Source organism: Lates calcarifer, linkage group LG3 (assembly GCF_001640805.2).
Source record: "Lates calcarifer isolate ASB-BC8 linkage group LG3, TLL_Latcal_v3, whole genome shotgun sequence".
Classification (NCBI taxonomy): Eukaryota; Metazoa; Chordata; class Actinopteri; family Centropomidae; genus Lates; species Lates calcarifer.
Genome location: NC_066835.1, coordinates 627,212 through 637,427, shown reverse-complemented (window position 1 = coordinate 637,427; position 10,216 = coordinate 627,212). Strand labels below are relative to the sequence as shown.

The window sequence follows — 10,216 nt, the reverse complement described above, 5'->3', positions numbered from 1 at the left end:
TAGTCAGGAGTCCCCTGATCTGACTCACAGAATGTTTTTTTTTTTTTTTTAGCGCCCTCAGAATTCACACACACAGAGCACTGCAGGAGCAACAGACTGTAAACTTGAAACCACCAGGCGACTGTATTACTGCCACTGCTGAAATATTATAAAGGTGAATACTCACTGGCCCTCACCATGTTTATTTTGGTTACTGCTGCTCTGAATCACGTGGTGTAATGACACATTGTCATTGGCTGAGGGAGATACTTCTGATTCAGTGGGTGTCCCTGATGAAAATGCAGCAGAATGGTTGTCATTTAGAAATGAGATCGCGTTAGCGCTCTGAATCGAGATCATGATTTTATGATTAATCATGCAGCCCTAGTTACTAACATCCATTTACTCTGACATCATTTATCGAGTACAGGTTGAGTTTGACAAAATTTCCCCCAGCTTTAATCTCAGTTTTAGTTATTATCCAGTGATTTTGACTTGTTTACATAAAGCAATATATGAAAAACATTAACTGTAGGTGGCTGATAAACTTGATTAGTGAGGAGCATATGAAGAGAGAGTAGATACAAAACTACTGATTTAAAATCAGTCTGGGAAGCAGCAGTCTCCATGTGGCAGTAAAAGGTGAGCGTTTTTGGCCGGGAGAGGCTGCAACTGCCTCACCATCAGAGCTCCTTGTAGATGTGTCCATGTGTTGATTGACAGGCCCAGTTGGCCCAGCAGGAATAGTTCTTCTTGTGCCTGTGTAGAGTTTGTCCTCAGATATAGACTGGTGTCAGAGTCAGAGTCAACCTCACCTATCTGACCACATGTTCAACAGAGCCAGCGTCTGAATGCACTTTACTGCTGCTTTTCCTGAACCTCAGACTGACACTGACAAAGATGAGGAATCCTGCTTCATGTGAAACATGTTGGACACTCAGCAGTCTCACTCTGCTCAGTAGAGTGTTGATGTTTATGTGTTTGATCCACTGTGTTCATTTGGAATAAAGCATCAGAAGGACGTTTACAGAGGTGCTGTTTTGTGTCTTTACCATTTCAGTGTAGCCTTTGATGAGTTCAGACACAGTCCACCAGGCTCCACATTTGTCCTGTTGGTTTATGTGTAAGTGAAGAGGCTGAGTCAGTGCTGCTTTCTCAGGAAACAGAGGCCCTTCCTGGTTGAGTGGAACATACAAACACCACTGGTGTTGATGTATGCAGTCACCTCTGAACCACAAACATGACATTGTTGAATTATTGGGAACATTGGGACAAAACCTTGCTTTCTTTAAATCCAAAATTGCACCTTCATGTTGACTGTTGATAATTTGTTGAAGATGATTGTTAGATGTAATTAAAAGTTCCCAAAAACTAGTAAGTGAACCTCTGAGCTTGGATTATTTTGTTACATACAGTATGCTGCATATCCTTATGATGAATGAATGTCCACAGTCCGCAAGTCCATAGGTCAAGCCAGTTTTATTTAAATAGCACTGAATCACAACAGAAGTTATGTCAGCACTTTTCATAAAGAGCAGGTCTAGACCATACTCTTTATATTATATTTGACGATGGGTGGCCATCTGCCTCGACTGGATGGAGAGAGAGGCAAAAATACCTGCAGGAAGTGACAGAAGATTCAACAAATTAGAGTAAAATATTATGCTTGATCATTCATTTATTGAGGAAAATGATCCAGTATTACATATCTGTAACTGGCAAAAGTATGTGAATCTCTAGGATTAGCAGTTAATTTGAGATCCCTGAGATCTAGATCCCTGTTTTATTTTTAAAAAGCAGGGATCAAGAAAATTCTGATCTTCACAACACATATTTACGGAGGTGTATCATGGCACAAATAAAAGAGATTTCTGGGGACCTCAGAAAAAGAGCTGTTGACACTCATCAGCACTGGAAAAGATTACAAAGCCATCTCTAGAGTTTGGACTCCACCAATCCAGTCAGACAGATTGTGTACAAATGGAGGAAGTTCAACACCATTGTTACCCTCCCCAGGAGTGGTTGACCAACAAAGATTGCGACAAGAGCATTGTTTTTAATGTTAATGAAGTCACAAAGGAACCTAGAGTCATTTCTTAGCAACTAAAGGCCTCTCTCACACATGGATGAAACCAAAATAGACCTTTTTGGTTTAAATGAGAAGCAATATGTTTGGATAAAGGAAAACACTGCATTCCAACACAAGAGCCTTATCCCATCTGTGAAACATAGCGGTGGTAGTATCATGGTCTGGGCCTGTTTTGCTACATCTGGGCCAGGACAACTTGCCATCATTGATGGAACAATGAATTCTGAATTATACCAGTGAATTCTAAGGGAAAATGTCAGGACATCTGCCCGTGAACTGAATCTCAAGAGAAAGTGGGTCATGCAGCAAAACAATGACCCTAAACACACAAGTCGGTCGTTCTACCACAGGGGTATAGAAGATTAAAGTTCATGTTTTAGAATGGCCAAGTAAAAGTCCTGAATCAATCGAAATGTGGAAGACTGAAGTGAGCAGTTCATGTGAGGAAACCCAAAGCATCCCAGAGTTGAAGCTGTTCTTTTCGGAGGAATGGGCTAAAATGTCTCCAAGCTGATGTGGAGGACTGATCAACAGCTACTGGAAACATTTAATTGCAGTTATTGCTGCACAAAGGGGTCACACCAGATACTGAAACATATTTATGCCACTCACAGTTATGTGCTATTGGATCATTTTCCTCAAAAAAGAAATGATCAGGTATACTAATTTTGTCTCATTTGTTTAATGGGGTTCTCTTTATCTACTCTTAGGGCTTGTGGAAAGATGATCAGATGATGTTTTAGGTCATATTTATGAAGAAATATAGAAAATTCTACACAAACTTTCAAGCACCACTGTATATCATTGGAAAATGAATTTCTGACATGGTCAGGGCCAAGTGCAATAACTTCAGTTTTGTCTGACTTTTACAGCAGACAGTTCCTGGTCATCCAGGTTTTAATGTTCCTAACAGTGTCAGGGGTAACATGCCACAAAAGTGATGTGTTAGAATACTCTGATTACTTTTTTGTTGAAAGGAATAACGTAACATATCAGTTTTGTAATTCAAGAAATCATCAGTAAGTTATGTTTTCAAATAAGCAATCCATTACTGTTAGAACAAAACCAAAATGAAAACATATTTCCACAGTCTGTTTCTTTCCTACTGCTAGTGTATCAGTGGAACCTTGCAGAACTAACTTTTGTGTACATGGAGGATTTGTCATTAACATATACAAACTGTAGCCAATCTGATGACATAAACCAGTTTAGTGTGGTGCCAATAAAATACTACAGTCTCTGTAACAGGATTATATCAAACCACTAAAAAGTTTCAGTGGAGTTTTGTTTTGTGACTTTAAGCCAATTTGTTTTGTCAAATGTGATGTCCTGGTAATTTATTCTGTCTTGTATATAAAAAAGAAACATCAGTCTTTCTCACAAACATTTATGAATTAATTCATATATATACACATACCTGGAAGAACGTGACCTGGCATTTTTCAGCGTCATCCTAGATATGGCAGTAAATAAATAAATTCAATACCTGGACTCTTCACCAGTTTTTAGAATTACAGATGCCTTTCAGATGAGAGGTGAAACACATTCAAGAACCTCAAGCAAGTCCAGTCCTTTGTATAGTGTTTAGAAATACAGTGACCTGGGTGAATGTTCTCAGACGTAGTCTAGAGAAAAGGCAGAATTGAGTTTTATCATATAGGCCATATAGGGTTTTTCCATTACAGAGGAGGTAGTAGTGTAGAGCAATGTTCCCTCCAAGCTGTGCGCCTGCACAATCGCTTACTGCTCCCACTTTCTCGGTGCACAGCAAAACTATGTAGCGCATAAAATACAGTGTGCAACAGTGTGCACGTCTGATGTTGCTCACAGTGGTCCAAGGAATTCTCAGGGAGTTTGTGTGTATGCTCAGACACATGAAAAATTAGGGGGGACATTGGTGTAGAGGTATGACCTGCATGGCTCTGAACAGTTGAGGTTACTGGAGTAGTCTGTCTGCTACTATTATTATTATCACTCTACATCAGTTACATTTACATTCTCCTTCTCCTGGAATTTTTGGTGTGATTCTGCACTATATGAGTACAACTATATGAATAAAATTGACTTGACTTATCACTCTGGGCCTCTTGCCTTTGACACAAATTTCAAAAATCATGTAAAATCATGGGACCAGACTGCCCTGGGAAGATGAAATGAAAAATAAAAACAACACCATCTTATAGTTACTACTTCACAAACATATGTGCTTGTGTATCTCAGTCACCAGTAAGGTTTGTAGCATCTGTTCAAGCTGATTGATGACTGTGTGAATTGCTAATCTGATCGCCAGTCAGTGTGAGCTGCGAAGGGTGTAACAGTGTGATGATCAGAGTGGAGGACAGGAAAGGAGATAAGGACAGAGGAACCACTCCCTGCCTGCCTCATTTTCCTGTGAAGAGCCTGGCTGTCTGCCACTGTGACCCCTCCCTCAGACCCAGCCTAACTCAACCTTACTGAGTGAAGCAATAGCGCAACACTACAACTACTTCCATTGGAAACAGGATTGTTGTCCATCTATTCCAACATTTAACTCAAAGATATCTACTATATCTATCCTTACTGCATGTAGTCATGACTACATGCAGTAAGGATAGCTCTCAGTTAGCAGACATTCAGACTGAAAATGGCCCTGCATGTCACATGTTCAACAGAGCCAGCGAAAAGAAGCTGTTGACACTCACAAAAGCTTGCTTTCTTTAAATCCAAAATTGCACCTTCATGTTGACTGCTGATAATTTGTTGAAGATGATTGCTAGATGAAATTAAAAGTTCTCAAAAACTAATAAGTGGACCTCTGAGCTTAGATTATTTTGTTACACTGTACCATACTACTGTACTTTGCAGCATTGTAAAGCTGTAAAGCTGCATATCTATATTTATTAAAATAGCTAAATGGGATTGACTGCACAGGTTGTTCTAACAATAACAACTCTTAAACACATTTCTTCAATCACTGTGTAAAATGTGTACTGTTTCTAGCATTCACTCTTGCCAACTTAAAATCATGCTGATGATTTGATGGGTATTAGGGCTAAATAACTTACCATCAAACTGAATAAATGAGTCAAAACAAAATCGAGATTCTGTCTGATTATCAGGCTACATTCATTCATATTTTCCTGTGTATTTTCATTCATTCATTCACAACATTTTACTTCATATGTTTTTGTATACAGAGTCATGTGAAAAAGAAAGTACACCCTCTTTGAATTCTATGGTTTTATTAATCAGGACAAAAATTCAAGTTCTAAAATTATTTAAATCCAACCTCAGGTGTAAAACAACATACACCAGATTCCACTGTGTCATTATTTATCTAACAAAAATGAAGCCAAAATGGAGAAGCCATGTATGAAACACTAAGTACACTCCATGATTCAGTAGCTTGTAGAACCACCTCTAGCTGCAATAACTTGAAGTAATGGTTTTCTGTTTGACTTTATCAGTCTCTCACATCGTTCTGGAGGAATCTTGGCCCACTCTTCTTTACAACGTTGCCTCAGTTCATTGAGGTTTTCAGTCATTTGTTTGTGCAAATGACTCTCTTAAGGTCACTCCACAGCATTTCAGTCAGGTTGAGGTCTGGACTTTGACTGGGCCATCTTTTTCAGCCATTCTGTTGTAGATTTGCTGGGGTGCTTGGGATAATTTTCCTGATGCATGAACCAATTTAGGCCAAGCTTTGATCATCAGACAGATGACCTCATATTTGATTCTAGAATATTTTGGCATACTGAGGAGTTTGTGGTCGCATCTTTTGTGGCTGCAAAACAAGCCCAAATCATCAGCCCTCCACCACCGTGCTTGACAGTTGGTATGACGTGTTAGTGCTGATATGTCGTGTTTGGTTTTTACTAAACATGTGCATTATGGTCAAACATCTGTACTTTGGTCTCATCTGTACAAAGGCCATTGTTTCTGAAGTCTTGTGGTTTGTTCAGATGCAACTTTGCAAACCTAAGCTGTGCTGCCATGTTCTTTTTAGAGAGAAGAGTCTTTCTCCTGGCAACCCTTCCAAACAAACCATACTTGTTCAGTGTTCTTCTAATTGTACTGGCATTAACATTAACATTTAACATGCTAACTGAGGCCTGTAGAGTCTGAGATGTGGGTCTAGAGTTTTTGCAGTTTCACTGAGTATTGCATGGTCTGACCTTGGGGTGAATTTGCTGGGATGTCCACCCCTGGGAAGATTGCCAACTGTCTCGAATGTTTTCCTCTTGATAATAATCTTTCTCACTATAGAATGTTGGAATTCAGATTGTTTGGAAATGGTCTTACAACCCTTCCCTGATTGATGGACAGCAACAATTGCTTCTCTAAGTTCACTACTGATGTCTTTCCTCCTTGGCACTGTGTTACTCACACCTGAGTGCGCCAAAACTTAGCTTTTATAGAGGTGCTCACACTTGCTGGTGGTCAATAAGGGCATTTGATTAGCAGCACCTGGCTGCTACTTACTATCTGAATTCCTGTGGAAACAGTAAGGGGGTACTTAGTTTTTTCACACAATGCCTCTGTATTTTGGCCTTGTTTTTGTCAAATAAATAATGACACAGTTTAATATGTAATGTGTTGTTGTGGGGTTGTATTTACCTAATTTTAAGACCTGCTAAGAGCCAGATGATTTGTTTTATTATGGCCTGATATGTAAAACCATAGAAATCAAAGAGGGTGAGCTTTCTTTTTCACATGACTGTATGTTGTAATTATTACAGTAGGCCACTGCATTTCTGATCTGTAGAATACTACTGATTAAACCATCTACGATCATACGAAGTATGTTTACAACTTCATATGCTGACCAGCTGTGACACTGATCTCTCCAAACATCCAGAGAGCAGAGAACAGCCTGTACTGGGACTTGTTACATAATCCTGACCTGTGGAAACCCTTCCTCTGCTGCTCTCTTTTATCTCTGTTTAAACACAACCATCTCTGTTTAACTTGAATCAAAGATGCTTTGAGGATTTAAAGAAACCTTGAACTGCCCTGCTTTTTAAATGTACCTGTAATGAACAAACTGCTTTCCCTCACTAACATGATGAGGATCTATCTTCTGGTCAGAAGCTTATGAAATTAACAGCCACGGGAGTTGTGACAGTTCCAGCCTTAAGTTATCTGTGTCAGAAATCACACTCGCCTGGGGGTGTAATTTATGAGGTGGCCACAGGGGACATGTCCCTTGTCTGAAAACTACTGGTGTATCAAAAAAAATAATAATAATAATAAAAATAATAATAATAATGATAAAACCCAGGGGAAGTTGCAGGCCCTAGGACCATACAGAAACAGCACCTGCTAAAGCTCTGGCCTGGTGTCTACAGGTGAATCACCAAGCTTAAGCCTTTTCCACACATCTACCTCAACCTGTGTATGATAGCTACCCTGCTGAGCTGCTGCAGCTCGCACGCCTGTGTGATCATCACTGACAGCATTACTATTGTGTTGCTGCTTGATTGATTGATTATGAATGTGTCTTGTACCTCTCCTGTGCCCAGCCCATATGGACTTACAAGATGCTAAGCAATCACCATGATGACTTCATGACTAATAAAAATAAACATTTGCAGTTGTCAAACTGGATACAGAGTCTAAGCATCTTCTATGAATGCTGCCAAAGCAACGATTTCCACCTTAAAAAGCCAACTCAACATTGCCACATCAGACCACCAAAACAAGTCAGGTTCTTCAGTTGAACATTATCAGACAAACACTTTCTTACAGTACAGTGAAATACAAAATGAATTTCATCTTCAACAACCCCAAGATCACAAAAAAGACATAAACATTGTTCTGGTACACACCTCAATTGCCAGTGGTAATGTATCAGTTCTTAACTGAGCACACAAAGATCTTTGGCTTCTCTGTAAATGTAATTTTATACATAGTTCTGTAATTGTCTGTAATTTGAATATAATTTCTAAGCTTTGACTTGTTTCCAGTCTTGTGTATAAACGTTTAATAGTTTTTCATGGCTGGAGTGGTGGGATACACTCTGGACAGATGGCCAGTTCATCACAGTCCATGTCATATATAGACAAACAGCCATTCATGCTCGCATTCACACCTACAGGCAATTTAGAGTCACCAGTTAACCTGCATGTGTTTGGACTGTGGGAGGAAACTGGAGAACCCAGGGAGAACCCACACAGGAAGAGAGAGAACATGTAAACTCCACACAGAAAAGACCCAGGTAAACCAGGGTTCAAACCAGGAACCTTCTTGCTATGAGGCAACAGTGCTAACCACTGCAGCACTCTGCCAGCTTTAAATAGTTGTACTGTATTTATATTACACAGTAGATTATTCCTGAAGATGACACTAAAATCAGAGGTGGACAATACTGTCTCAGCCTCTAATGGCTCAAATGAGACAATGTTTCATTTGATTTGAAACAGTCACGTGATTTTTGTTTACCCTCACTGAAAACAAGTGAGAGGTGGAGGGAGAGAGAGAGAGAGAGAGAAAGAGAGAGAGAGAGAGAGAGAGAGAGAGAGAGAGAGAGAGAGACAACCAGAAAACTCCTGCCCATTTGCTGCCCTTCACCTGATTTGTGGCAAGAGGCTACAGCTAATAACAGCATGAAGCCAAGTACAATAACACCAGGAAACAAAAGACTTTTACTGGTAGATGTCAGGACCAACAGAACACACTGAAAGGCTTCGGCTTACTACAGGTCTGATCATAATGTTTTGACTGAATAAAGTAAGTTTCATTTGTTTTTGTTTTTTTATTGTAGCAACATGAGACATAAAGACATGAAAAATAGATTGAGGGGGTGTTCAGGCTGATGTGCTATGGTGAGTGCCATGTAGGTGCTGGCTCTGTTATTAAGGTCTGAGAGGTTAGGTGCTTGGTATGCCTCAGTAATATTTGGAGCTCATGTGTGATGTTCACAAATAATTCCAAAGTTAATAGCTGTAAACCTGCACGACAAATTCACATTTGTATAGAACAGATTTGTATTTATAAGAAATAAAATTGTGCACATATAGAAAAAATTGTAAAACAAAGCACTCAAATTTCCCACCCTGTGTTTGATGCTTAGGTTACAAGTACAAACTTTGTCCAATCAGAGGGCAGATGGCATGTGGATTCAATTATATCTGACACTGTAGAAAATGTGCTGTGTATGTATAGAAACCTGCCTGCATCACAGAGGAGCCTGTGCTGTTGTTCATCTTGGAAATCTACCACAGCTGTCGGGCATTGGAAGAAAGATACATACAGCTCCTTTTGAGACACAGAGGACATTATCTGGGAGTCTTCCTACTCCCTGCTGAGTCTGTGGCCCTTCCTGGCCCCTGCTGAACCACCAAAGGTCTTGCCTGTGTCACTAAGATCTGTGAATCCAAATACCCATTCTTTCTGTGATCCTATCCTGTACCATTGTTCACCTCACATTTACACACTGTTTGATCACTGCCCTGTACTCACAGTATAACTGCCCCCCTGCCCTTCACTCTGGGTCAGTTTGCTGTCTCAGACCCGCTCTGTGTGCCAGCAGACTCACTGTATTCTGGAATACTAATATCATCACTGCTATGGCAAACTTTGAATTAAGGACTTGAGAGTTTTCTTCAACAACAGAGATGTTGTTTTTTCTGCATGTTCAGTGTTTTGTGTACAACAGAATGATGAACAGAGATGTTAACCTGCTCCAGTGATTCCTTTAAGTTTTTATTTGTTAGCTTGGGGTTCTTATTTACCACACTGAGGATTCTGTGTTGTGTGTATGGAGTTGTCTCAGCTGGACTGATGAATATCTGAACTCATCCTGAGTTTCTGGGATCTTGTTTGTGAGGCCTGGTTCACATCAGCAGATTCTTCTTGTGAAGAACAAACTCTGAATGCTTGAGTGTGTTTATCAGTTAGAGCAGCTCTGACCCACAGCTCCAGTCTGTTTCATAAACTGGACTCCTGACTCTTGTTAGCTGTTGATTTTCAATAGCTGAGGGATTCACTTATTTTTTCCAGCCCACACTGTGAATGTCTGCATGATGTTTTCAACATAGAACAACACAAGAATTTGTGTGTTATTAGTTAAAATATGTTGTGTTTTCTCATGATTGTAACTTTGGTGAAAATCTTAACAGATTTTAAATAAGTTAATGCAGAGAGCCAGGTCTGTCACTGAGTTGTTTT

At 39.8% G+C, this 10,216-nt stretch overlaps 1 long non-coding RNA gene across 1 annotated transcript; it reads right to left on the bottom strand.

Annotated features, from left to right (window-relative positions):
• Positions 1-1,441: 1,441 nt before the first annotated feature.
• On the bottom strand, positions 1,442-7,687 carry LOC127143712 (uncharacterized). The gene is made up of 2 exons (XR_007815311.1): positions 3,486-7,687; positions 1,442-1,597 (listed from the first exon to the last, which is right to left on the bottom strand). It is a non-coding gene; the product is annotated as an uncharacterized LOC127143712 (long non-coding RNA).
• Positions 7,688-10,216: the final 2,529 nt, after the last annotated feature.